Raw genomic sequence first — 23235 nt, 5'->3', positions numbered from 1 at the left:
ACCACCTCAAGGAAGCCTTTTCTGATGCCCTAGATTGGACTAAGCCCCCTCCCTGCCTGCAACAATTGACACTAGTGTGAGTCTGTTTTCCTCATTAGGCTGTAAGCTCCCTGAAGACCTTGTTTATTTCCTCCATCTACCCATCCATCCACCCACCCACCCACCCATGCATCCACCCACCCATCTATCCATCCACTTACCCATCCAACTATCCATCTATCCATTCAACAAAAATGTCCCAAGAGCCTCCATTGGGCGAAGCAGTAGGAATATAATAGCTGATAAGACAGACAAGGTTGCTGCCCATCCACAGAGGCAGACAAAAACATGTGACCACCACATCCCCCCATATTAGTCCATTTTTCTGCTATAACAATACCACAGACTAGGTTATTTATAAAAATAGAAGTTTATTTGGCTTAAGGTTCTGAAGGCTGAGAAGTCTAAGAGTGTGGTGCTCGGCATCTGGTGAGGGTCTTCTTGCTGTATCAGAACATGGTAGAAAACCATGTGAGACTGAGGGGAAAGTGAGCTGAACCCATCCTTTCTATCGGGAACCCTCAATAACTCTCCCAATAATGAATCCATTCCCAGGATAACAGCATTAATCCCTTCCTGAGCGTAGTGCCCTCATGATCGACCACTTTTTAAAGGCCCCACTTCTTCCTTTTGCTACAATGGCAACTAAATCACCATATTTGTTTAGGAGGGAATATTCAAACCATAGCACTCCCACATCAGCCGCACAGTGTGGGTTCTGGAGCCAGGTTCCCTAGGTTGAAATGCCGGCTCCTTCACTTGTTAGCTATGAAACCTGGGGCAAATTATTTAACCTATCCCTGTCTTAGTTTCCTCCTCTCTCTAACTAGAACAGTAGTGCCCAGCTAGCACTTTTTTTTTCCTGCTAATTCATTTTGCTAATCTACTTCATGACTAGAGAAATCAGTGGAAAGTATCCAGAACACTCACTGCCTGGTACAAGTTAGCTATTCTCCGATTACTGGAGCAATGGGACTGCTTATGACATGGCCTCATCCAAGATGTAGGCACAGGTGTCATATTAACCTTTGTGCCCTGTTCCTGATATAAAGCACTCATCAAATGTTTACTGAGTCACACTGGTAAGCCCTACAAGAATGGCTCATTGGCTCGGCATTAAAGACTTTTAGAGCTGGCAGTCACGCTGGATAACATCTGACCCAACTCGCCCACTTTTGTGGAAGAGACAGAGCCTCACAAAGTGGCAGGGAAAGCGTCAGTCCCCAGATCTCCTGACTTGCCAGCCAGTGCCTTGTCCCCCATTCTAAGCAGACTCGTTACACCCATTGCAGCACAGCTGCTCTGCATCGTCCCATCTCTCCTTTCCCACAGTGGAACTGCCGCAGCTCCCACACTCAGGCCGCCTCCTTCTCCGCTGGCTTTGCCTTCTCATGCCTCTCCTTCTTTTTCTCCCTGTTTTCTAGCCAGTGGTTCTCCTATTTCCAGGGAGAGAGTTGACCCTTCATAAAGACAGCCAGAGATCACTGTCCTCTTCAGAGAGTGGCTCACGCAACTCAGTAGGGCAGGTGCAGGCCGTGAGCCCCCAAGTCCCTCTCCAGGTCCTGCTGGTCACTCCTGATGGAGGAAGGACTTTTCTTCAACACCAGCAAGTTTCACTTTACCTACTTTAGGATTCATGCTTTTACAGGTGCCCCAAGGGTCAGAAGGCAGGTCCTCCCTAAACCTGGGTGTAGAAGGAAGGCCACGTAACAGCTCTAAAAGCTGTTCCCAAATGGCCCAGCAAGTGCGTAACCAGCACCCCTCCCTCTGCTTGCTCTGGGTTGCCAGCAGTGGCCTAGCCTGTGGATGGCATGTCATCCTCTGGCACTGCTGACCTGATGACAAGTGGTAATCTAGCAGGGCTGTTTTATAGTCTTCGGTATTTACAGAACCATTCTGTTATGAAACTTTCGCTTTCACACCTCAGCTGGCTTAGAAGGCTGTAAGAGAAGATGACACCGCGAACAAATAATTCCTGGGGTGCTATGCGAGGTTTTTCATTCCTTTTCATGGCTGGGCTGTAATATCATTTATAAGAACCCTGCATTTCACCCGTCTTTATGTCTGAACCTCCGCTGGGTGTGTTCGCACACCTGTGTCTGAAGCTCACAGAGGCACAAAGGCTTGTCACAAGCCCTGGTGTGGCAAAACAGTCTATTTGAGGGCTGGGATTTTTACCTTAACATCTCAGAGTAATGATTGTATCATACACAAAATTACCTCATTGATAGCAGCCACGGCCAGAGTGCTAAAAACAAGAGGAGTAAATTTGTATCTATACACCTTACTATTAAAGAATTCATCTACCATTCTGGATCTTAACAGCCACAGACTATGAAGATGTTTGCCCTGGATATGAGATTCTGTGACTCTTACTCCATCTTTCTTATAAATGCTAAAGCAGACCCATTCTTTTAAACGAACAATGGAAAACCATTTTTATAAAGGAAGAAACTGTCTTTCCAACAAAACCCTTTCCATGTTTTTACATGAAAGAAGATCTCTAGTAGACATTTCTCTGGCCAAAAAGACCTTTCGCCTAGACTTAGAGAATTTCTCTTTGGCTCTATTCTTGGAGCAGAACTCATCTTCAGAAGGTTCTTCCATCTGTGCCTTACCAATTCATTTGCAGACAGAGTGGCCTGATCTAACAGCATGTAATGGAAAGTAGGAATCATTTAAGATCAGAGACCTGCATTTAACCCCCAATCTGTACCTTATCAGTAGGGGGACCATAGATCCCCTTTTATGCCTGTCATCCCAGCATAATCATCAATAGCACCCCTCTTCACTCTCAAAAGCATCCTGATTCGGATGATAAATTATATGACCACCTTGCTTATTATGTGAGTCACCCCAGACAACATACTTCACTTTCCCACATGAGTTTCACGTTTGTCCAGTGAAAATAAGGGAAGCTAATATACACGGTTATCCCAAACATGACATTAGACAGTGTGCATGCAATGCGGTCACAGGAGGACCCAGTATTCCCCATACACCAGCAACCATGCTCAAAAGGACTGTTCTCAGAGAGAAAGCATTCTTCCGTATGTGTGAGGTCCTCGCCTTTTGGTTGTCAAGTTGAAGACAGGACCTATATTTTCTACTTTCTACTGTGATATGGTCTATAAAATGGTAATGGGGTCTATCTGTGTCCAGCAGCTGCACAATTAATTCTGTCATCCATCTGACCAGAAGATGGACCACACATGGGTATTTTGACTCTTATACTTTAGACCTTCTGGACTTTATTTATGCTCTCCACAAAGCAGTATTAAGATCAAAAATTCACCCTAAGCCAAACCTCTACGAAACAGTTCAAGTGAATGTGGTTCGGAGTAGGGGAGGGGAGTGGTCAGAGATCCTACAGATTGAATCACTACCTCTTAGTGAGTTTGGTGAATTTCTTGCTTTCTCAAGCCAAAAAAAAAAAAAGGCAATGATAGAAGAACAGCTTCTTAATAAAATTATCTTAGGTATCTCACTTTAAAAATTAGGCCTAGGCCAGACTCACGTCTATAATCCCAGGACTTTGGGGGGCTGAGGTGGGAGGATCACTTGATCCCAGGAGTTTGAAACCAGTGACCAGTGCCACTGCCCTCTAGCCTGGGCAACAGAGCAAGATTCTGTCTAAAAATAATAATAATAATAATAGGCCTAATTGTGCCAACAATCTTGAACACAAATCTGTAATGTCAATCAGTGACTCAGAAAGCAACAAAACTTTGCTATTTCCATTTGCAAAAAGAAAAAGAAAAAGAAAGATGAGATGCTATCCCTTCATTGATAAACTTGTTAAATACAGATACATTCTCTTTAAACAGTAAGAATACAATATAATGGAACTGCCTCAATGATAAAACTGATCAATAACAAAATCCATAGAAAAATGAAGCAGAAAAAAAAATAGACTATTCTAGTCCAAGCTTCAGCGTTAATATTTTTTAAACAAAGAACGAAAAATTATTACTCCCACTGTCTTTTAATATGGTTGTCGGAGGGATTCGTGTTGAATACAAGAAATCCCTCCCCGCTCTGACTTCTAAAAAAACAGAAAGGAAATGTTCAGCATTTTCATGCTCTAAATATAGCTACGAGAGGAAAGAGATGCCCATGGCAGCACAGCAATGACTTCAAGTCTGGAGACCGGCGAGGCGCAGTACAGTAAGCTCTTCTGTGGACAGTCATTTCCTATCAAGAGAAGTTTCCAGAAACAAAAAAAGGCTGACTCCACTCTCAGAAATCCAGTTATAGCAGCGGCACAGCACCCTCTGGGCTGGACTCACTGAGTGGAAAGCGGGAAGCCAAGAGGAAGTGCATTCCTATGGCACTGACTGCCTCCAAGCCAAGCCCCAATTTCTAGGGGATGCCCCTCTCTCCAAAGCCATATGCCCAACAGGAAAACACCCCTGGCAACCATGTACACAACATACTTCTTGGGCAGCAGGGTATTTCTTAGAGTGCTGTTGGTGATGATATAACCTTAAAGCATACCAAGAGGAAAACAGGTGGTTAATGTGTATTTAGGGCATTTTCCTGCAGAATGTCTGTGGGTTTTCTCCACTTGAAAAACTGAAACTGAAGCTCAAGTCAGACTTCTGTTTAGGATTCAGATAATTAGGACATTTGGCTTTAAATGAATCACGTACCTTGTAGTGACAGATACGGCTCTGCTGGAGGAACGTTCTGACAAACTTGCCTCCTTGCATATGATAAAACAGTGAGCCAATAACAGAGCTCAATTATTTGACCAGGTCTAAGATAAAAAGTTGGAGATAAGCCTACACCCGCTCTACACACATAATTGACAGCCTTGGAGAAAGCCCAAGTCAGGAGGAGGTCAACTCTTGATGAAGAGGAGGGAAGGGGAGCAGTGGGTGTGCAGGGTCTAGAACACACCACTATTCTACTGTATCCCTTGGCAAAATAGGAGCAGCCTATGGACTCCTTCTCAGAAAGATTTTTTTAATGTATAAAATAAAATACACATGACTGCAGAGGAAATCAATTATATTGAAATATAGTTACCAAAATATTTTTTATATTCATTTATTATTTTATTTATTCATGTATTTTGAGACAGAATCTCACCCTGTTGCCCAGGCTGGAGTGCTGTGGCGTGAACTCAGCTCACTGCAACCTTTGCCTCCGGGGTTCAAGTGATTCTCCTGCCTCAGCCACCCTGGTAGCTGGGATTACAGACACTCCACCACCATGCTCAGCTAATTTTTTATTTTTAGTAGAGACAGGATTTTGCCATGTTGGTCATGCTGGTCTCGAACTCCTGACCTCAAGTGATCCACCCGCCTTGGCCTCCCAAAGTGCTGGGATTACAGGCATGAGCCACCGTGTCCGGCCCCCCAATTTTTTTTTTTTTTTTTTTTTTTGAGACGGAGTCTCGCTTTGTCACCCAAGCTGGGCAGTGGCACAATCTCGGCTCACTGCAAGCTCCACTTCCCAAGTTCACACCATTCTCCTGCCTCAGCCTCCCGAGTAGCTGGGACTACAGGCGCCCACCACCATGCCCGGCTAATTTTTTTGTATTTTTAGTAGAGATGGGGTTTTGCCATATTGGCCGGGCTGGTCTCAAACTCCTGACCTTGTGATCCACCCGCCTCAGGCCCTTAAAGTGCTGGGATTACAGGTGTAAGCCACCGTGCCCGGCCCCACATTTTTTTTTTTAATTGTGATATGACAATACCTGCAGCTTATATCTTAACACATTAACACTATCTAGCAACAGGTGCAACTGCCACCATAATTTCAAAGTGGTGATGAATATTGATATTTCAACATACGTGTTAATCATCTCTAATGTGACATGAAAATATTAGATTTCTATTGGTGACAAAGTCACAAACAGCACTAATACTACTGTGCCTTATGTGCAACCTTCCAAAGTGAAAGAATTGCTAAATTTTGGCTAGAAGTTAGTGAAAATGAAAGTGTAATATTTTCCTCTGCAAGCTCACAGGTCTCCCCGAAACCTTGTGCAGTTATGAAACTCATGTGACAACCTAATTTTGCCTTCTACTCCTGCAGTTTTTCCAGAATAATGCAGAGACCTACATGGGAGCCATGGCCCAGCAAGAGCCAAAAACTACCCGTATATATGGGAGGGTGGAGGTTGTACAAGGACAGTCCCCCACCCACGGGTGTGGCTCAGGGAGGAGCACTATGGGGCCAATATCTCTATTTCTGCTATACCCCATGCATAGGCCAAGGTTTCTTTTTTTTTTTGAGATGGAGTCTCACTCTGTTGCCAGGCTGGAGTGCAGTGGTGTGATCTCGGCTCACTGCAACCTCTGCCTCCCAGGTTTAAGCAATTCTCCTGCCTCTGCCTCCCAAGTAGCTGGGACTACAGGCGTCCGCCACCATGCCCAGCTAATTTTTGTTTTTTTTTTTTTTTTTTTTTTTGAGACGGAGTCTTGCTCTGTAGCCCGGGCTGGACTGCAGTGGCCAGATCTCAGCTCACTGCAAGCTCCGCCTCCCGGGTTTACGCCATTCTCCTGCCTCAGCCTCCGGAGTAGCTGGGACTACAGGCGCCCGCCACCTCGCCCGGCTAGTTTTTTTTTTTTTTTGTATTTTTAGTAGAGATGGGGTTTCACCGTGTTAGCCAGGATGGTCTCGATCTCCTGACCTCGTGATCCGCCCGTCTCGGCCTCCCAAAGTGCTGGGATTACAGGCTTGAGCCACCGCGCCCGGCCAAATTTTTGTATTTTTAGTAGAGACGAGGTTTCACCATGTTGGCCAGGATGGTCTCGATCTCTTGACCTTGTGATCCGCCTGCCTCGGCCTCCCAAAGTGCTGGGATTACAGGCATAAGCCACCGTGCCAGGCCAGTTGGCTTTTTTTAAAAAATGCTTCGCATTAAAAGTATTAATTCAGCTGAATCATTGGGCTAGAGAAAAAATATTACTTTACAATTCATTTCCCCTAGTGCAGTGTTCTAAACCCTATCAGCCCCAAAGCCCCTGGGGCTTATAGTGAGCTTATAACACTCTCTTTACTATCTGAACCAAAAGCTCAGATAACCTACCTAAACACAGTTTCAAACATATACATTTAATGTCCTAAGATTGACAGAAAAGACAATAAAGGAAAGTAATTTATGACAAACCTAACGGATTTCAATATGCAATTAGCTGGGCAAGATCACTCTAAAAGACATAATGGAGCCATTAGATGCCTGCACTTTAATGTGAAATTTTTCCAATGCGTCAGCTACAAAGGTGGGCTGATACAGGTGATGTGCTAATTCTATGGGTAGTGTGAGTTTCCAAAATGGTAAATTTCCTAACAAAAGAAAGCACAATCTTTCTTCATTAATTGGAAAAATTGATGTTTACTTAAACTGTGCAACAATTATTTGCTTATACGTAAGTTAGGTCTAGGTTCAGATTTTGCTTGTCCATGATTGTCTAGTGGGTAACAGGAAACATTTTGTGATACACAACTGCTCTACCCATTACAGATGTTTAGCTTCCCTGGTCCCCATCCAATAAATGCTAGTAGCTCTCCTCAATCACTGACAATCAAAATTGCCCCCCCCCCCCCACCAAATTGCTGAAATGCCCCCAATAACACTGTAGGGCCTGGGACTAGGCCAGAGTCCTCTCTCCAGGTGCCATCCCCTGCCCACCTCTGGGTGATCTCAAGCTGGGCACTGAGGGAAAACCAGAACTGGCATTACAAAAGAAAGATCAGCTTTGTTGTGTGGCTTATACCCTGTAACAAATTCCCTTACCCAGAGTTCTGCCCTTGGGACAAGAAAAGCAGAATAAGGCAGGGAGGAGAATTAAGCAGCCAGGCAGATGGAAGCAGAGAGGAGAGCAACAAGGATTTCTGGGGTTCCTAGAGCCTCGATCCCAGGCTGCAGAGGGCTCCTGGACCCTATCCCTGTGTTCCTAATGTGAGTTCTCTACTTCCACTGAAGCAAGCTCCAGCAGGTTTCTGTTGCTAGCACTCAGAAGAATCTTTATTAATTAAAGGCGTCCAACCACCAGGCAGGACAGCCATCCATCCGAACAAAGGGCAGCAGCTAACATCAAAAATGCTTAGGAGTGAAACCATCCCTACAGGGTTGGTAAGAATTGCACGCCAGCTTCTGGACTGAAATATGGTTACAATGAAGCACTAGTCAGGCTGCACCTTGGCCTGCTTCCCTGTTTCTAAAAGTCACATAGCACTAGATAGTGGCCATTTGCATCCCCATTGTTCCTATAAGTAGGATTTCTGATATTGGGGTCATGAGACAGTTCAGGAATTGATTTGCATCCCCATTGTTCCTACAGACAGGATCTCTGACAGTAGTATCATAAGGCCTTTTTTTTAAGGATGGCTTAAGTTTGTGTTTCAGACCCTGAATTCCAACAACCAGTTTGAAGACCCCCTCAGAGGAATGGATCAGCATAAGAATGCAGGTGGTCCACCTCCCTGTCCCATGTTCACCCTGCACTTTTCGACCCATCAACAACCTCCAAGCCTGGCCCTCTCCAAAACCCTTAAAAACCCTAACCCAAACTCCTCAGAGAGATAGATTTGAGGTTTCCTCCCCTCCCCTCATTCGGTGGCCCTTTGATTAAACCTCTTTCTCTGCTGCAACCCAGTTTCTCTCCATATTGACTTGCTGTATGCAATGGATCTGTTAAGATTACTGGATAACCTATTCTAATATCAATGAACTGACCTTATTTGAGGGATGTTTCTCAGATGTTACCTAAGCTCTTCATGCTGTAGTTTAAGCTCATTTATTTGTATTCCATTCTCACTGACAATACATAAATGGGCCAGGGACCATCCTTCACCTGGCATTTCAGATTCTACAAAGACATATCCAGATCCCTCTGAAGGTTTTCTGCCTCGGCTCTTTCTCATCAATCCCATAGGCCACACAACATAAATAACGATGTTGTCCTTTCTTGACAGGCTTGGAAAAATGAAGGTATTGGAAAAATGTGGCCTTTAAGGAGCCAATTAAATCTGAGTGTTAAAAAAATTCCAAAGTCTTTTCAACCGCAGAATTCCATGATTTAATGTCTCTAAATTTTATTCTGCCCAGAAATAATACCACCCTAATTCAGAAATGTGGCAATAAGGCCCAGCTGCCAGAAAGGTGTTGTAAGAGAAGCGAGGATCACTGTTTCTTTGCCTTTCCCACTAATGAACTCCATTATATCACCAAAAAAGGCACTGCAGGGATCTAATGAATAAATAACTAGCACTTGAATGGTATTTGTGTCCATTTTAATTCCAGTTAGTTTCCACTGGAAAGCCATATTTAAAAATAAATTAAGAAGGGGGGGCATAACACTACTTATAATGAAACAATTTAGAAATGCTTGAAAAGTTTCCTATATAAGCCAATTGGGTGTAATGTTAGAAGGCAAGGACTTTATTGTTGATTCTAAGTAAACAAAGAAGGGTGAGTTTTCACATCTGCCAGATGTGTTCACTGTCCTCTCTAGAAGGGTATGAGGAGAGCGAAGGGTCACTTGAACAGGGTCTTCCAAATAGAAGGTCACAACTAACTGATGGGTTATGAAATCCATTCAGTGCAAAGATCAGAAAACTTTTCTTCTTGGGCCAGAGAGTAAATACTTGAGGCTTTGCAGGCCAGATCATCTCTATTAGTCACAACCACTGGCCTCTGCCATTGTAATGTGAAAGTAGCCATAAACAACAGAAGAACAAATGGGATTGGGTATGTGCCAATAAAACTTTATTTACAAAATAGGCAGCCAGTCACCTGTCACCTGACCACTGACCAGAATTTTTAAGACAATGAAATAGAACAAAATAGAAAACACCAGAGGCCACTATAAAGGTTAAGTACTTTTTATGAAACTTTTCCTGCGATTATCTACTTACATACGTAAGTTCTGAGTCAGCATGTATTTCTTACTCTAGGTTGGGGTCAAAAGCCACCATATTAGAAGATAAACAGTTTCAGAAAGGAAAATTAGTCTGTTTCTGAGCGAAATTGGTTAAAATATAAAGGATTTCAATGGTTTTCTAAAAAGGGAAAAAGGGGCAGATACAATGGGCAAGTTGTTGAACCTAAGTACAATCTTAAAAGAATATTAATTAGTTACAAGTAGTAACTAACAAAAGGATTTTTAAAAGGACACTAAAATTACTTTCTGCACTATTCAAACATTTGATATGAGCTGGGCATCAGTTAACAACTGCTCTATAGCAAACCTCCCCCAAACTCAGTGGCTTGCAACAACCATGGATGATTTGCCCATCTCTATAGGTCAGCCCGTGGGTGGTTCAGGTGACCCTGGCCGACCTAGACCTGCTCAGGAGACAGCACACAGCTGACAGGTCAGATGGCATTGGCCGGTCTAGGATGGAATCCGCAAGCACAAACCTGGCCCCTCCACTGGGCTAGCCTGGGCACGATCTCATGGAGGTGGCGGGGTCTGAACGTGCAAGCCCAGTTATGTAAAAGGCAATCAGAAACAGCCACTTTTCACAACTCTGCTTATACACAGCATGTGCTAACATCCCACTGGCCGAAGAAAGTCACATAGCCAAACGGGGCGCAGGAGACCAGGGTGGGGGAAAAAGGAAGGAGGAAGAAAAGCTGCAAAGTTGTAGGGCCAAGAGTGTGGATAGTGGATACAGGGAGTTCAGGGAGGCCATTAATGGAGGCCATTAGTAAAAAAAAAAAAAAAAAATCAATCTACCACAGGCAAATATTTATTGTTTATCATGATCACCCTGGCAGAAGCAGAGAGGTTTTACATTATTTTAAGGTTTTCCATTACCATTTCTCATTGTGTGTTTGCCTTATCGCTTGTAAGGCAGAAAAGCAGAGTGAAAAGAATGCCAGTTTCAGGAATGCAGCCTTTTGTACGCTGGCTCTGCCACTTCTGGCTGTGTGACCCTGGGCACGTTTCCTTTGCACCTCAGTTTCCCCACTCTAATAGTAGGATGGCTCACAATTACATAAGCCAGAACAAGTAAAAGTACTCAGCTCAGCATCTGGTCTCAGCAGACCTCAAACCTTATTTAAATACCAATGTTTTGGCAAATAGTTGATTTGAATATGTTCGAAGGGGAGAAGAACAGATCCTGCAACAGTAACCCTTCTTTGCAAAGAAAAATAGTTCTTTTACATAAAGAGCAAAGAACCAGTTCCTTATTTGGAGCTTTGAGGACTGTGGTAGGCAGAAAAAGGGCCCCCAAAGATGTTCATCATATACTAATCCCTGGAACCTGTGCTTCTATTGCCTTACAGGGAGATGGCATTATATCAAGGACCTGTAGATGGAAGATTATGCTGCATTACCCTGCTTGGTCTAATCTAATCACATCAATCCTGAAAAGCAGAGAATCTTTTCCAGCTTGGTGAGAGTATCAGTGTGATGGCAGAGAGACAAGGACTCGGCTGGACACTGCTGGCATTGAAACTGGAGAAGGGGGCACGAGCCTAGGAACACGGGCAGCCTCTAGAAGCTAGAAAAGGCAAGGAGACCGACTCTCCCTTCAAGCCTCATTAAGGAACAGGCACCTTGATCTTGGTCCAGGAGACCCATAAGGGACCTCTCACCTATAGAATTCAAAGAGAATAAATGTGTGGGGCTTTAACTGCTAAGTCTGTGGCTGTTACAGCAGCAATAGAAGTAATCCTGTAGTATTTCCATTAGAGACTGACAATGAAGAAATAGAAAAGTTACATTTGAAACCACTGAACTAGGAGGAAGAAACTCAGAAACTTAAGAGAATATTAACCAGATATGGCACCAAATCATGGAAAGCTGGGCACGGCGGCTCACAACTGTAATCAGAGCATTTCAAGAGACTAAGGCAGTCGGATCGCTTCAGGCCAGGACTTCAAGACCAGCCTGGGCAACATAGCAAGACTCCTGTCTCTCCAAAAAAATAAAAACTTAAAAAAAAATTTAGCCAGGCGTTGTGGCACACGCCTGTAGCCCTAGCTACTCAAGAAGCTGAGGCAAGAGAGTCACTTCAGCCCAGGAGTTGGAGGTTACAGTGAGCTATGATTGCAGCACTGCACTCTAGCCTGGGTGACAGAGCAAGACCCTGTCTCTAAAGAAAAAAAAAAAAAAAGAACAAATAAAACTTGAGAGTTATATTTGATTCTGCTTACAGAAATAGAGAAAAGGCACTATTATAGAATAAGCAACTCATTATCATGAAAAACACTTTACAGGAAGAACAATAAAATCTTAATACATAGTATTACCAAGGATCCCCTACCTACACTTCTTAACAAGCTGGCACTAGGGAAAGGCCATAGTAACAAAATCCTTTCACAGAAACTTTCTGCAGACTTCCTTTAACTGATGGCTACTCCAAACCTGCAGCTCTCTGATCACTCCCTCTTTCTTTTTCTTTTCCTTCTTTCTCTCTCTCTTTCTTTCCTTTTTCTTTTCTTTCTTTCTCTCCCTGCAGCTCTCTGATCACTCCCTCTTTCTTTTTCTTTTCCTTCTTTCTCTCTCTCTTTCTTTCCTTTTTCTTTTCTTTCTTTCTCTCCTTCTCCTTCTCTCTTTCTTCCTTTCTTTTTTTTTCTGGTAGAGGCAGGAGTCTTGCTTTGTTGCTCAGGTTGGTCTCAAACTCCTGGGCTCAAGCAATCCTCTCATTTCAATCTCTGAGAGTGCTGGGATTACAGGCATGAGCCACTGCACCCAGCCTCCACTTTTTCTTAAGATAACATCGACAATAAGTTAATAAGCCTTAGTGGTGTGTGGACACACACGCTCACATTCAGAGTCCCAATTTGTTGACCTGCATGAGACCATAAATTGTGCTAAGAGGAAAAAAAAAATGTCGACAGACTGATTTTAAAAGATGAACTCTAAAAGAGCATAATGAACAAATGGAACCTCAAAACCAGGAACAGACCTAGGAATCTTTTTAAGGACAGACTATAGAAACTAAAGTAGCCGGGCGCGGTGGCTCAAGCCTGTAATCCCAGCACTTTGGGAGGCCGAGACGGGCAGATCACAAGGTCAGGAGGTCGAGACCATCCTGGCTAACACGGTGAAACCCCGTCTCTACTAAAAAATACAAAAAACTAGCCGGGCGAGGTGGCGGGCGCCTGTAGTCCCAGCTACTCGGGAGGCTGAGGCAGGAGAACGGTGTGAACCCGGGAGGCGGAGCTTGCAGTGAGCTGAGATCCGGCCGCTGCACTCCAGCCTGGGCGACAGAGCGAGGCTCCGTCTCAAAAAAAAAAAAAGAAACTAAAGTAGCTGAGTGTGCAGAACCCAGCCACGCAGGCACACTAGTAGAACCCTCCAAGTGTAGAAGTTAAGTGATGCATCACTTTTCAGATAAGAAATCACAATCACTAAGCACAGAATCGGTCCACATGAAGACAGTCAGCTAAATGCAGAAGCCTCACCTGCCACAGTCGGAGTTCACTCACGATGCCACGCTGCCTGGACAGCTCATCTCGTGACTCCAGCACGCCAGGCCTGGAGCTTCCAGCCTGCACCCATGAGAGCTCCATGACACTCCTTTCTTTATTGGAGCTACGTGTTTCTTTTTTTGTTTTGGGGGGGTTTATTTGGAACAAGCCTGGGGCGGAGGGGAGGGGGAACCTTTCCCTTGATGGAGCTCACTGCACTAAGAATTGCAAAGGAGGAATGGTGAACCTGTAAAAGTTGATCCTATTTACCCAGGAGAATTATATTTGTGTGTAATGTACAGTGAAGACTGCCCACATAACAATGTCATCTTTAAAACTGCCAAGCATCATAGCTAAAAATCAAATAAAGGAAGAGGGGGAGAATGTCCCATTCTTAGTCACAGAGACTAGAACTTTCTTACAGAGGGAAGGCAATCAAGATGAACAGAGGGGCTTGAAGCCGTGTTTGCAAAGGTCTTACACAGGACTGGGGACACTGCATGATGAAGATTACTGGGGGAAGGGGACAGAGGGAAACTCCTCTTCCCTGCCATAGCCTCACCGGGTGGGGCCTCTGACCCTAGGTGCTCTAAACATTACAGGAAAGGGGAGGAAGGAAATATACCAAACAGAAATACTAAGAAAGATGTCAAAGGAAAACAGATCACACACTGCATGAGGCAAAGACGGTGCTTTTTCTTTGCATCCAAGAAAGAATCGGTCATTTAGAAAACTCACCGGCATGGATGCTTGTAAATAACAAACTGGAGGTGAAAATAACAGATGGTTTAAAAAAAAAAAAAAAGCAGCTGCAAAACCGCAAGAAGACTGACACCAAACTCCCTTACATTGAAAGGTAGTAGTTACACACTGGATGTGTAGACAGAATCTGGCCCTGCTGGTGGCAGTATGTAAACACCTAGCCACATCCCCAGGGCGCTGTGTGAGGAACCACAGAAGGCTATGAGCCTGGTCATCTTCTCTACTCTTTGAATCTCAATGAATCTCAATTTCCCAAGGGAAAAAATAGCTTCACTAAAGGAAAAGCAGGTTATTTCAGGGCTGAAAGTAAGGACCAAGGTTTTTTATTTCTAAACATACAAAGATAAACATCCCCAAAGAGAGTAACAATACAGGGCTGATTCTTCTTAGTTAAGCTTTTCTGCTGTCTGCTAAATAGTCTACCGGTAAGGGCAAAAACAATCTGAATGTGTTCTCAACCTTCTCTTTAATTTAATAAGGGAATTTCATTTATGTTACACCTCTTTTGCCACATGTATAGGATTAAGCAAGATGACAAACTGAACAGATCTTCGGAGTGCCTTCAATCCCCTCTTACTTCTCAACCTAACAACTGAGGCCCAAAGTAGTCACATGGGCTGAATTAGTGTGTTCTTCATCTACATTTCCCTTTATCACTCAACTCTTCTGGGTGTGCACTGACCAGGCTTAGACTTTAAACTCCTTGGGTAGCTAGGGACTATTTATTCAGCAGAAGCATTCCAAATCAGGAGTAGGTGAGGGCAGGAAAGGAAATGGGTGCTCACTGCTATGTCCAATGGGAAGATTCCACAAAGTATGGCGATCTCGGGTTCAGAGGAGCATTTTGTGTGGCCCTGCTCTCTTTCTAGGATTCCACAGACACTGCGAGAATGTCTTCACAGGCACCATTTATCGGAAATGTTAAGGAAGAGTCCTGATACCTCTTCCAGGTCACCCCTCACCCACCCCATGCTCCTAAAGAAAGGAAATCAATGCTGAGAGGAGCCAGGAGCCCTAAAGCACAGAGAATTAGCAAGAGTGAAATGGAAAATCCAGCCCAGACTGAATTCTTACAATGTCAAACTTAAAAGATGACATGAGAAAGGGAACCCTTCATTCCAAAGGACATAGATTCTCCCAGCTGGGGATGATAGGAGGGAACGGGGCCACAACAACCTGCTCCCCACCACATTCCAAGGTGAAGCTGGGTGTGAGCACACAGTGGGCTCCAGGGAAGAACAGATGCCCAGTAGCCATCAATTCTCTTCCTATATCATCCCTATAAACAAAGCAGGCAGGCACCCGTTATCAACTGTTACCAACTGTTCCTGTGGGACCACAGATGAGATGTGAGGTCCAGCTTTGCCACAGCTGCCTGCTGGTGAGACTTTGAGAAAGTCCCTCCACCTTTCTGCATGGTGACCTCAGCTAGAAAGAGGAGGGCCCCCCTGCGGTGCCGCTGGGTATCTATGAAGCCCTCTCGGCTTGGGTTGGAAAGAAGGTGCTGGCTAGTACAGGGCAGGCTCATCAGCCTTACCCACTACTCACAGCCCAACCCGCACTGGCTCTGGACCTAGACCACCTGGCTTCAAATCCTTGCTCTGCCACTCAGTAGCTGTTTGTGACCTTAGCTAGATTTCCTGACCTCACAATGTTACGGTCTCTCCAAGTATAAACTGGGAATAACACAGCATCTACCTCATTGTTGACGGAAATACCTGTAGTACAAAAGAAGCATCTGCAGGAATGCCAATCGGAGAAGACAGATGTTTTTCATCGCCATCATTCCTATTTTCTTGCCCACCTTTTCTGATGTTTCTCCACCAAGACATATAATACAATCTCTATGATGATCACCAACATAACAAACTCCCACGCGGGGACCCAGACATGGAAAAGACCCAAAACAAATAGAGTGGAAGGCTTTTCTCTGTAGGATACTTACAATAAGTTTTAAAAAACATTTCACCAGCATGACAGGACTTATAAGCAGTCTGTGCACCGAACTACAACATTAAAGCGTGAAGTTCAAACAGGAGTGGGTGGGTGGCACATGTTCCCTCAAGGGCCAGCCACACAAATCACAAAGGGATGCAAATAAGTGAGGCTGTTATTATTCTAGGGATAACCTTGAAGTGCTGACATTTTAAAAAGTAAACCTATTGCAAGCACCAGTAGTTAACTCTTACTAGTAACGGAAGTACTTGAGTGTAACTCATTCCTGAGTTCACTTTGTCAGGAAAAAGAGTGGAGAAATATTCCTTAGCCATTGCAGGGAGCCACTTGAGCAACAGTCAAGATCCAGCAGGCATTAATGCCAGCCTGGCAGTGAAGGTGACAAAGAGACAGTGCCAGTTTACAAGACAAACTGCTCCCACCAAACCCAGCCACCATAGCGTATAACCCTTGCCTGTCCTGATTTTTAAGACTGGGCAGAGTCCCGAGAGGAAAGCCCTGTTCCCATTCCAGAAGATTGCGTGTTTAGACAAGAGAACTGTGGGATTTTAAACAAATAAAGTGATTCCTCCAAACCCTCCCATGAACACACATAGCCCTGCAGATATGACAAAGTCAAGGAAGGATGCACTTAATTGTGACAATGAAAAAAATAAATAAAACAGCCCAAATGGGCAAATGCAAAGCTCGATCCAAACTCCTCCGGCTGAGAACGTGGTTACAGTGCTAAGGCTCCTGGGACCCACCTTGGCGGCTTTCCAAGAGCTATTAGTTTGCATTAAGACACAGTAAAAGAAGGTCTGATAAATTAAAAGTGAGATAATTTAGGAGGACATCTTTATACCCAGCACCAGCCCAGTGCATGGCACCTGGCAGATGCTAGATAAATGCTCATCAGCAGCCAGCATCAGTCACAACTGTGAATGTTGACATAGGATGTAAAACATGTATAGGGATATGGCTTAGATTAGAGACTTTAAGGGTTGGAGAGATCGTTACTTAATTTCAAAGAGAAATTTGAAAGTGTAGCCATCTTCTGGCTACTAAGAGTGACTCTATACTTCAAAGCAATTATTAACTTTAAAGGCAGCCTGGTAAAACCTGCACTGACAAGTCCCAAATGCTTATTTATTTCTCACCCTATCTTCTCAATTGTCACCCAGATAGCAATCCCCCCGTATAAAATTATTTCCTCCCTTTTCTCAAGTATCATCTGAATTATAGCAGTCAAAACTACCCATCAACCTGTTCATCTGACACCAGGACCCTTCCCCAAACTTTGAAATTCACCACAGAAAACCCCCAGAGACAAAGCTAACAGCACACACTTTCCTGAGGCCTATTATAACAGCATCAACACAGAATGCCACTCCCAACCACTCCTCCTCCATGCCTCCTAGGGCCAGGAGCCCATGACACATAACGAGGAAGGAAGACAATGAGTTCCTACTGTGCCTAAAGCCTCTTGAGAAAGAGCAGAGCAGCCATCTGTCTGTATGAAGCAGGGAAGGAGAGGACATAAACTTTCCAACCCAGATCTTACAGATGACTGCTCTTTGCAGTTTTCTACACATCTCTGCAGGGTACACTAGTCACTGCCTGTCCCCTGCCAAAATTAATCCAGGGATGTCTCTGTAGTGCCTTAGATCCTGAGACACACGGAACATTAGGGAAAAGTTGTGTCAAATGTCAGAGTGATACCTAGAACGGTTCCTGGGAACTCCTACTTCCAAAGGCCTCCCCGTCAGCTAGGGTCACAGGGGATTCTACCATTTCAATGCTTTTGGAGGACGGCTGGGCAGAAGGTGGCTTGGTTATTTTAAAACTAAGAAAATTGAATGGGATGAGAGATTATGTGAATGCCTGTGATCTCTTGAGGTCCCTTCCAGCTTCCAGATTCTACCAAAGAACACAGCATATGCATGTACATAGGCACATACCTCTTTATAAAAATGTATACAGATGAGGGAATATATATAAATGAGTACTATATTCACACTTCCAAACACAAAGCACTTGAAATGCACACTGCTGAGGAGATCAAAAAGCCCATGAGCTGCTCTGCAGCAGCAGCTGGAGCACACAGTTGCCACCAGCAGATCGGGGCAGAACTCCCCACGCCTCCTGCCATTGCAGTTCACCTTAAAACCAACTGGTGGCTGCTTGTGTAGGTGCAAACCCTGCAAAGCTCCAAAGCAGGACTGCAGATTCCTTTCACCGAGTGACTCCAATCACGAGGGTCCTAGAGTGAAGAAGGCAGGGTGAAACAAAGGAGGAGATGAAAGAAAGAGCCCAAACCCTATACCCACGCAGAGCCACCCCAGCAGAGGCAGATGCCAGACAGAGCAACTTCCTTCTCCTCTTCTCCCAGCCCCTACAAAGGGTGAAACAGTCACCCTCTTGCCCCTCCTCCATCACCTTGCTTTTCAGGGCCTCTCCAAGTAAGGCTGACGACATGGGCATTTAAATGAGCATTTAAAAGCAGGATGATGGAGGAGGGCAAGAGGAAAAAACTAAACTGGAAAAAACTAAAAAGCTCTCTAGAAAAGAGAGCTTTGCTCTAAGCTGGGCACGGTGGATCACGCCTGTAATTCCAGCACTTTGGAAAGCCGAGGCAGGTGGATCACCGGAGGTCAGGTGGATCACCGGAGGTCAGGAGTTCGCGACCAGCCTGACCAATAGGGTGAAACCCCGTCTCTACTAAAAATGAAAAATTAGCCAGGCATGGTGACAGGCGCCTGAAATCCCAGCTACCTGGGGGGCTGAGGCAAGAGAATCGCTTGAATCCGGGAAGCTGAGGTTGCAGTGAGCTGAGAACGCGCCATTGCACTCCAGCCTGGGCAACAAGAGCAAAACCCCATCTTAAAAAAAAAAAAAAAAAAAAAAAAAAAAAAGACAGGAGAGCTTTGCTCTAATCTTAACCGCCAAATAAATCTGAAGATGCCCATCTCAGCCCTGAACAATAGCAACAAAAATAATTTATAGGAAAGAAGTGGGGAAGGGGGGAGGGGGGTGAAAATTCATTCAGGACAGATCTCAGACGCTTTGCCCTTCATGAAAAAATGTTCAGTGATTTTCTCGGATCAGACAAGGGAGTTCTGATGCAGCCGCAAGGCTTAGGATGTTCATTCATGACACAGAGATTAACACTGGGGAGTCTCTTGGAGTAAAAACCAAGTTGATCAGGTCCTGACAATAAACTGGGGGTGGGCGGTCAGTTCAACGACCTAGCTTCCCACTCGCATCTCTTTAGAATGAGGTGCTACCTCTAACACTTGGGTCTGGGTGTGTTTACAAGTGCGATGTTGCCATCCACCCGAACCCCACAGAAACCCGAGTTTGCCCCTCCCCAACTTCACAGACCTAGAAGTACCCAACCTCCCCTAACTGGGCCGCCAGAGCCAGGTGCAGATAGCGGCGGCCACCTAGGGCCAGGCCTGGCAGTGGGTCCCAGGAGGGCCGGGCCCTAGACCGAATCCATCCACATCACCCGGTTCCCGCAGCCCTGAGGAGCCGAGCACCCATCAGCGCTCCAGACGCCTCTGGACAATGCAAGCGCCACCCCCTTCCCTCTTTGGCTCTTCCGCGCGGCGGCTACAAAACCGCGGCTTTGTGTGTGACAGCAAGTGTGTGCGCGAGCGTCCCTGGGCTCACACACCCCCTTGCACCCCGCCTGCTCGCCGCGCCAGGTCCGGGCACCAAGCGGGCGCACAGCGCGCAGCTCCACCAGGCTGAGAGTCGCGCTCCAGGCCTCTGGCCACCCCGCCACTGGGAGCAGGGGCTAACACCCACGCCCCCAATCCCGGCTGCTGGGGCAGCGGGGGAGAGCAGAGCGCGGAGCTCAACTGAGGCGAGGCAGGGGCCAGGGGCGCAGAAGAGCCACAGGCGAGAGCGGCGCCCACGACTCTCTAGCCCTGCCGCCCCCAACTTTGCGAGCCGAGGGCCAGGAGTGGGCCAGGAGGGGGCCGGGGCGGCTCACGACTCGGCAGGAAGTTCCCAGGACCGCACTGAGCATGCTCTCGGGGAGTGTGTGCGCGGGTGTGGGCTCTGCGCTCCCTGCAGCCTCCCAGACCCGGCAGCAGCGCTGAGCGCGCCGGCGGGATCGCGGACCCGTGGGCCGTCCCCTAACAGCTGGGGCGCCCCCGGGCCTCCTGGACCCTCAGGCCCGGAGCACCGGCCCGCCGCATGCCTCCTCCCTAGGGGCTCGGGGCCAGCCTCCCTCCTTCTTCCTTCCTCCCTACTGGCCGCTGGCCGAGCCCGCCCAGTGCGCCTGGGTCCCGAGGACCCCGGCCCGGCCCACGCTTGCGGCGTGACCCCCACCGAGCTCCTTCGCGGTCCGAGCGCCCATCTACCATCCCTGGCCGCTCGCCTCCAGCCCGCGCAACCAGAGCTTCCTTTGGACTGTCCCTAGGAAAGCCGACAAGCCCCCTCGTCACGGGGCCTGGGGGGTTCAGCCTCCCCCGGGAGGCGCTGCCGGGGGCAGGTGGGCTCCTCAAGGCGCGTCCCCCGTCTGCAGTCCGGAGTCCTGCAGAGAGGCCGGGGCCGGGGCACCCACGCAGGCGGCAGAGGAACGACGGAAGGAAGCCCCCGACCGCGCCGACCCCGATGCGGGCTCTCCTCGCCCGCGCCCGGTTCCCCGTGTCCCCCGCGGTCCCCTCTGCGCGCATCACCCCGCGGGGATGACGAGCTCCGACGCGATCATCCCGATCCGGCAGCTCTTACCTCCTTGTTGGGCAGCAGCAGCAGCCGGGAGCACCCGCCGGCCGCCGTGCCCGCGGGGCCCGAGGCGCTGGGTCGCGACGCCCCGAGCCTGCGGCGCGGCTACCTGGGCTGGATCGCGCCCGGGGCCGCCGCCGCCGCGGGAGCCGCAGGGCCGCCGCCGAGCGGGCCGCGGCAGGGACGGTCTGCAAACTACCAGCCTTGGCGGGGCCGCGCGCAGCGCGTCCACACTCAGCCCCGACGCAGCAGAGACGCTCCTCTGGGAGCTCAGTCAACCGGGGCGGGAGTCCGTCCTCAATTCCTGGCAACCCTCCCCTAGTCGACCTCACCAACTTCTCCCCGCTTCTGGGCTCGTGGCTCTAGGAGGCAGAAATTCCGGCCGGGGACGTTTGGCAAACTCCCCGCCCCCGGCCTCGGGCTCAGCCAATTCGGAACGCCCCAGCTTCTCAGGGGCCGTCTGCAAACTCTCAACCCTGTCTAGGAGGACTTCTCCCAGCCACTCTGTTCCGCAGCCCAAGGGGAGAAAGGAGAGAGCGCCGGACCTTCTGATCGAGGTCATAAATAATATTCTAACAAGGTCAGGGGCAGTGTGCAGATATTGATATGACAATGCATCCTCCGGAGTGGCGCAGTCCAAGCCCCAAAGGACAAGGGGCCTTACAGCAGCGAAGCCCAGTGATGGGGAGACTGTGGTCTCAACCTTCTTAGGGGTGCAGGCAACTTTAACAAAACGCCCTGAGGCTCAGTTTCCTCTTTCTTAGAACGCATTACACAAAGCAGTATGTATACTGCCATTTGGTTTTTGTGACCTCGGGCAAGCCACTTAACCATTTGAATTCATCTTTATCTATGAGCATAATAAATGCTGTTTCATGAGGTTACTGTGAAGATGATATGAAATATACGTGAAATACTTAGGGATATCTGGCACTTAATAAATGAAATCCATTCTTCCTTCTCTGCCCTGCTCCCACTCCCGGATTTTAGGAACACTCCAGATGAGCTAGCTGAAAACTGCACTGTTGTAAATTCACAAATAAAAAATACCCTGTGCCCTGAAGGCACCACAAAGAACACTGACTGACATGACAGATTAAATCCAACCAAGCCCCAGGAGAGAGAATGCCATACATTTACATCGATAAGCATTATAGTTTATTGTTAAGTAGTATCTGGAATGGAGGAAGAGTGGGCTATTAAGTTCGTGGTAGAATCCACAAGATCATAACCCCAGCAAGTTCCAGACCCCATAACCAGTCACTACATCCAGACTTCATAAGGATTCATATTCAGTTTCCTCTGATCTGCCCTGCAGGACTTCACCCCTACTTCGTTGTCCTCTCTGGGGTCTTATTTCTTGGACTTAGATTACCCCCACCCTACTACCCACCCTCCCCACCAGAGGCATTTACAAACTGAGAATCATGGAATTTTTAGACCCTAGAAATGATTCAGTCCCTCTCCTTCATTTTGTAAGTGAGCTCATAGCTGGTTGAGGTCTCCTGACCCCAGGACCTTAAAAGGGCACATCCATAGCCTCTCCTGCACTGAGCAAGTTCTGGGCTTTGGGCACCTTATGTCAATCCTGTCTTCAAGCTTAGCTGGAGGAAATGGCTCTAACACTTCCTGACCAAATGAGCCCCAAATTATCAGCCACTTGGCTCCTCAGCTATTATGAACTGTCAAGTCAAGATACTAAAAAACCACAGGGAAATCTGCAAGGCCAGGATGACTAAGAAAAGACCTTTTGGTGAAATCCCAGTAATGTTCTGAGGCACGTATTTCCCTCAGTCCCTTGAGAGAAAATAGAGTCTCTAGCTCTCCCCAAGCACCAGGAGGGAAATAGAAGAATGGTGACATCTGGTGGCCGGGACTTGCTGTACTTCATACAGATCATGCAGATTCTAATCATAATAGATTGGATTTGAAGCCAAGTTCCCACGGGTGGTTAATAATGGTAACACCTGGTTGCCTAGAGATTTCTGAAAGGCATCAATCATTTCAATTTTATGAACCCGCTGCTATAGAAGATATTACAGATGGTTTTGTTTCAGGATATTTTTTATAAAAAGTATATGTGTATATAGAGAAATTAAGTAAATTCGCTTGTATACACAAATATGTATTTTCCATATTTGTATTACATATTCTATTTATTTATATAAATAATATACCTGCAATGCCTTTAAGAAAAATTAATACTATCTAAATTGTTTTTCCCACAGTTAAGATTACAATTTTTATTATTCATTGCTAAAGGATGCTGTTTATAGACATAAGGATGCTTATTAGGATGCAGCTGTATATTTCATCACATCCTCTCAAAAGACAGTTCATTACAAACTTGGGAAGAAAATAACATAACAGGATTTCAA

General features: G+C 46.5%; 1 protein-coding gene across 2 annotated transcripts in view; it reads right to left on the bottom strand.

Annotated features, from left to right (window-relative positions):
* The window catches only part of MGAT5 (alpha-1,6-mannosylglycoprotein 6-beta-N-acetylglucosaminyltransferase), a 328044-nt gene extending 306799 nt beyond the window's left edge, over positions 1–21245 (bottom strand). For both annotated transcript variants that reach the window (XM_007964794.3, XM_007964792.3), the window contains exon 1: positions 20864–21245. The gene's annotated coding sequence lies outside the window, so the exon portion shown is untranslated. The remainder of the gene's footprint in view (positions 1–20863) is intronic.
* Positions 21246–23235: the final 1990 nt, after the last annotated feature.

The sequence above is a fragment of the Chlorocebus sabaeus genome, chromosome 10, assembly GCF_047675955.1.
Source record: "Chlorocebus sabaeus isolate Y175 chromosome 10, mChlSab1.0.hap1, whole genome shotgun sequence".
Lineage (NCBI taxonomy): Eukaryota > Metazoa > Chordata > Mammalia > Primates > Cercopithecidae > Chlorocebus > Chlorocebus sabaeus.
Note: the sequence above shows the minus strand (reverse complement) of the source record. Positions and strands in the feature narration are given on the sequence as shown.